The sequence below is a fragment of the Suncus etruscus genome, chromosome 5 (genome assembly GCF_024139225.1).
Source record: "Suncus etruscus isolate mSunEtr1 chromosome 5, mSunEtr1.pri.cur, whole genome shotgun sequence".
NCBI lineage: Eukaryota > Metazoa > Chordata > Mammalia > Eulipotyphla > Soricidae > Suncus > Suncus etruscus.
This window is the reverse complement of record NC_064852.1, coordinates 125,346,968-125,353,377: the sequence shown is the minus strand read 5'-3', so window position 1 is coordinate 125,353,377 and position 6,410 is coordinate 125,346,968. Positions and strand designations below refer to the sequence as shown.

The 6,410-nt window shown below is 28.9% G+C and overlaps 1 non-coding gene across 1 annotated transcript; it reads left to right on the top strand.

Annotated features, from left to right (window-relative positions):
- Positions 1 to 5,979: 5,979 nt before the first annotated feature.
- On the top strand, positions 5,980 to 6,086 carry LOC126010438 (U6 spliceosomal RNA). The gene has a single exon (XR_007496468.1). It is a non-coding gene; the product is annotated as a U6 spliceosomal RNA (small nuclear RNA).
- The last annotated feature ends 324 nt before the right edge of the window (positions 6,087 to 6,410 follow it).

Below are 6,410 nucleotides of genomic sequence, written 5' to 3'. Positions count from 1 at the left end.
AATTTTTAAATAATTTGTCAATTATTTCCAAAATTTTTATTTTTATTTTTATAATTTGACAACATTAAATTAAAGGTGAATAACTTCTAATAAAACACTTAAGTCTATTAAAAACTATATTATATTCTTTCAGCACATTATTGCACTTAATTATGAATTAAAGCACAAATAATTCATCATAAGCAGAAGTAGTGAGTTGGTTTTGTAACTAGTACATTATATGAGGAGCTAACTGGTCATGGGAATCAACAATATAAAGCTAATTTATTTCAATCAAAAGTAACAACTTTCACATGAGATAATTCTAAAGTGGAGAGAGTTTTAGTGGAACTATGTCCTTATCCAGTGAAATGCGATATTCTTGTTCTGTGTGGATAGTAGTAGAATGAAGTTGAATCCTTCAACACCATCCTGGTATTTGAGAATTACTTGTAGGTGTGGGAATCTTTCATACATATTCAGACTAAAATCAAACCCAAGATCCCTAAGCTGTCACGTTTTTCAAAACACAAGACTTTCATTTCATGATCCACTGTCTCCAAATTCACACTTCATTAGCCATTTTTATCATGAGAATTTTTCAAGAAAATGAAGTGAATAACTATATATAGTACTGCAAGTGAAAGAAAAGTAAAAAGCAAACTAGTAATATGTCTTATAATGTTTCCTTTGACAAAGAATGTTTCAGGTATATTTTCAAAATAAATAATTACTATTTTTTCAAATAAAAAACGTTCAAAACCCTTTTATTTTATACTTTAACTTAGAAGCAAATAACAACTTAGGAAATTAAACAAGCAGAAAAAGTTAGTACCATGTTATTAATAATTCAAAATTATAGCCATTCAGTATAAAACGTAGCATTTTATTCCTCTCAACATTTCTCAATATGTAGGAACACTTCACTAAGGCAAATCTATATTGAAATTTTGTCTTACAATAAGGAGTTTGTTTTAATACTGCAAAATAATTCCTTTGATTTCAAACAGGAAATAAGTACATTTATTGAGACATCTGAATAGCATAAGTTATGTGGAATCTGTAATAAACCAAAATGATTTTATAATTTTCTGATGCATTTTATCTGTTTGTCAGATTCACATGGGAAGTCAACAATTAATAAAAAAATCAATTATTAATTGGCATTTGTAATACGATTGTTGCCAGGGATAAGTTAACAAACATTTTAATTCATTATTAAAATGTATTACAGATGTGAACCATAAAGACATAACATTCTGAACAGATTGAAGCATTTTATTGGCATTAAAAAACACCATTGTTCTGAGCTAATATGTTATCTAGAAATTCATAAACTTCTGCAAAATTTCCCACATATGTCTGAGGCCACTTCTGGAAAGGTCTGGTCTATGGTAAATTGCTATATTGACTCAGAGGTGCTAGGGAACAGCAAAGTGACAGTGCCGTGGTGTGAGGTCTTTAAAACTATATCTTATGCTGAAGATTCATGTATGCTGAGATAAATTTAGAGATTCACATATGCAAAACATATTATTTTTATTTTATTAAAATGACTTTTTTTCTTATAGTTTTCTACTAAATGCTATTTTTCTATATATGTGTTTCATGAACTCAAGGTTAGCTCCTTAATTTAATATTTGGTGATTCTGTGCGTCTCACTTGAACCATATATAGTTCCGTATCTACATATATATAGTATATACATAAAATATATTCATATATTCATATATAGCTACATACTATAACTTATATATTATATAATAATTATGATACATTATATATAATTATAAAATAAATATAACTGAAACTCATGCTCAGAAAATTCACAAGCACATGGGAACTTTGAATTCTAGCATATCATGATCATAATTGCAATTCTGAATATATAATATTATCTGCAATTTTCATAATATATATGAAGATTTAAAATGTATGTCAGTGAATTATAAATTCTAAGTCACAAAAAATTATTTTTTATTTCTAAAACCTCTATTTCATTAAGTTTTTTCACCTTTTGTATTTAAAAATTGGAATGCCACTATTTTTTGTAGATATAATAGTCTATTTTATAGTTATAGCTTCCTTTATTCATTAATTGTTTGTTTAAAGTTAGTGTTATCATAAACATTTAAAGCATTTAAGCTAATCTATTGTTATAGGAATTTAAAAAAACAATACAAAATGTAGGATAGTAAGTCATTACCAACTTGTAGGAAAGAAATTTATTTTGTGTGGATTCAAGAAGTTAGAGCAAGTAAGTCTCAAAAATGTCATATAGGCATACAAGAAATCAGAGAATGAAGACTCCATAAATAGAGCATTAGAGTATAAATACAATGTTTCATGAAAAGTGGAAAATATATAAAGAGAAAAATTACCTTTTATTATTTAAAATTACTTTATTTAGGGGATGAAGCAATAGCTCTGCAGGTAGGCAATTTTCCAGCATCTTATATGGTCCCCCGAGCCTGCCAGGAGAAATTTCTGGGCAGAAATTTAAGAGAAAGCCCTGAGCGCTGCTGTGTATGGCCCCAAAAGAAAAAAAAAAATGCTCTATTTAAACATTATGGTTTCCAAGGCTGTTGTAATATGGTTATCTTTTTCAATTAGAAAGTTGGTCATGATTGAGTTTCAGTCATATAGAATACAAAATCCTTCATGAGTGCACATTTTCAGCTACCAATTTCCCCAATTTTCTATCTACCCTCTCAATACCCTTTCTCCTGACTACCACTTTAGATGTTGTGGTTTGCAAAATTGATATTGAAGGGGGACATGTATATCATTATATCTTTTTTCATCACCCAGTTCTCCAGAGTGATCATTTTCAAATATCATTGTATAGTGGTCCCTTCTCTGCCCTCACTGCATTCCCCAACTATTTGTGCCAAACCTCTGACAATGGACTGGTCTTCCTGACCCTCAGTCTCTGTTTTTCTGGATATTATTATATATTATATTTACATATATAATATATAATATGTTAATATATTTATATATAATATGTATTTATATTATATTCCACAAATGAGTACAATCATTCTATCTATCCCTCACTCTCTGACTCAATTTTATTCAGCATAATATTCTCCATATAATTAATGTATATAATAATTTTATTATTTTTTCCTAACAACTTCATAGTATTTCATTGTATAGATGTGCCACTATTAATTTATCCATTCATATGTTCAAACACTAGAATTTTTTTGAGATATAGCTATTACAAATAGTGCTATGATGAGCATAATAATGCAGAGGGATTTTCTGCATTGTTTTGTGCTACTAAGGTGTATTCCTCAGAGTGTTAATTCTGGGTCATATGGAAGCTCAATTTTTAATATTTTGAGAAATATCCATATTGTTTTCCAAAAAGGATGGACCAGTCAACCAGCAGTGAATGAGAGTCCTTTTCCTTCTTCATCCATGACAGTATGGTTGTTCTTATTCTTTTTAATGTGTTCTAGTCTCTGTGGTTTGAGATATTTAATTTGTGTCTCCCCGAAGATAAAGGATGTGGAGAACTTTTATGTACATGTATGCATCTGTATTTTTTTGAGGTTTTAAAAAGAAGTAACAATATATTATTGAATAGTTTAAAGTCTGAAATTAAAAATATGGAGAAGCTTAGTTATAGATTTTAATGTAAATAACAGAAACATGAAGACATATTAGTTAGAGATCATACAACCTATTGAATAGAAGCAAAAGCATATAGTTTTCTGAAGAAGTGTGGGGCTCCACTAAATATAAAAGATACTCTGTGCATCACAGATGAAATAAAAGTAAAAAAATAAATAAAAAATATCTGAAGAGTAATGGGACATTTTCATCATGAAGAGTAGTAATTTACACATTTTAGGATTTTAAAACAATTTTGTGATGGGTACATGAAAGCAATCGATTTGTAGCTCAAGATTATTACAAGATGTTTAATGAAAAAGAAAAACTGAGATATTAATAAAATCATGTTATGTGTAGCAAAATCCCCATATATTTCTGAAAAATCATTTGAAATAGTGGGTTTCAGATGACATAAAATTGGCATTTCAAAGAGCAAAAAGAAAATTAACTATTAGAAGTCATATATCACCCAAATTCTCAAAAAATGAACACAGATATTTTCAGATAAACAGTGTTAATCTCTGATAACAGATTGACTATGTTCCCCTATATAGAGTTTTCTTTTCGCTAAAGAAGTAGAACCAGAGATGCTAGAACTAAAGAACAGAGGTTATGACTGTTGTCTTTTACAATTCGACCACCGTACTATATCTGGCACCATGTATATTCACTGGACACCCACTAAGTTTGATCACTGAGAGCAGAGCCAGGAATAAGTCCTGAGCAGCACCGGTGTGTGAGGCCCAGAAAAAAGTGACACCAAACAATGAATCTAATATTGAAGAATAAATAAAATAACAGAAAAAGTAATTACTTAAATAATTGCTGAAATAGCTATAAGACCAGCCATATCACAAATCAATACAAACAACAAATAGAAACATATCTTTGACTTTTGATTTACTGTTTAATATATTTCATTTTAAAGTTATGGTTAGATTTTGTCTGCCAAATGAGAATTAGTTTTTAGATTGTTCTGATGATTTCTATGCTTATACGACATTGTGATGATTAACAGATAGTCGTTAGGTGAGTTCCACCCCCAAAAGCAATTAAAATTTATATATGTATCAATAAAGAATTATTATTATTATACATTAGTGGTTAGTTTTAAAATGGCAAAATAATGGTCATATATTTAGTAATCATTCAAATAAAATTGTTTGAGAAGAGAATTATGTTCATGGCAAAATGTAGATTTTATTGATAAGATGTGATATCCTATAGCTTTATTAGAATAGATCTGCGATTGAAATACATGCCAAACTACAGATAAAATTTTTATGTCTTGGAATATATAAAAGGAATACTCCTAATAGCAGTAAAATTAAAATTCCTTAGAAAGAATATGATATAAATAATTTTAAAGACACATTTGCACATTAAAGAATGCTAAACATTTATTTTTGACTTTAAGCTAAAATTTTATAATAACATAATTATATTAACCTTAGATTAAGTAAGAAAGCAACATTTACTGCTGTTCCAGAGATTTTCTGTTGTAAAAAAAAATAAATGATTCCCCAAATTTTTCTCCTTAATCACCAAATCCTGGAATATGTTACATTGTATAACAAGTAGGAATTAAGGTTGTAGGCAGAATAAAGCTTGCTAATCAACTGTTCTGGAGAGCAGGTGATTATTCTAAATTCTTTGGGAGACTCAACATAATCACAGGAGTCTTTATAAATTTAAGAGGATGCAGAAGTCAGAGTGATAAGTGAGAGGAAAACTAAAGACTTGATTTAAATTGCTGGCTTTGAACATAAAAGGCAGAAAAACAAAATCTGGAATGAGGACAAACTCTAAGAGAAAAATAGGACCAAAAATTTAGATTTTACTCCTAGAGTCTCTATTGGGAAGAAAAATAGACCAAATGATACCTGATTTTTTTTAGCTGATATTCACCTTAAACTTCTGTGTTACAGTAAGAAAATATATTTGCAGCAGCAAAAAATATTAATAAATAAATAAATATTCATATTCTTCTACCTAATAAACCAGCCCTTCACTGATATCTGTTTATAAATAATAGTATATTTTAAATGGTTCCCCCTTTTACACTCTATAGTTTCAACTTTTATTAAAAATGAAATTATTGTATTAATACTAAAAATATCAAAGTCTGGCAGTATTATTTTAGAATTAATACAATCAGTAAGAGATTCAGAGACAACATTTTATTTTTACTATTGATATATATTTTAGCTCATAAAGAGGATGTCAATATTTTTAAAAGTATTAGTGGAAAATTAAAATGTGCTTTCAATATGGTATTGTTTTGTTTTAAAAACCTTAATTAAAACATTAATTTTTGTTAATAGAAATGATGTGTTGTTTAGAAAGTTATGACTATTCAGAAATTATACACTAGTGCTCGCTTCGGCAGCACATATGCTAAAATTGGAACGATACAGAGAAGATTAGCATGGCCCCTGCGCAAGGATGACACGCAAATTCGTGAAGCGTTCCATATTTAAAAAAAAAAAAGAAATTATACACTAATTTTTCAAAATAAATGATGTTGGTGTATATAATTTACTTTTATTTTATTAAGAAATATGATAAAATTATAACATATGAAATTATATGCCATTTTGAATATTTTAAAATGTATGTGCAACTCAGAAAAAATATCAGTCCCTAGGGGTCGGAGAAGTGGTGAAATAGTAGGGCATTTGCCATGCATGCAGCTGACCTAGAATGGACCACGTTTTGACCCCCTAGAATCCCATATGATTCACCAAACCAGGAGCAATTTCTGAGTACATAGCCAGAAGTAAACCCTGAGCTGGGTATGGCCC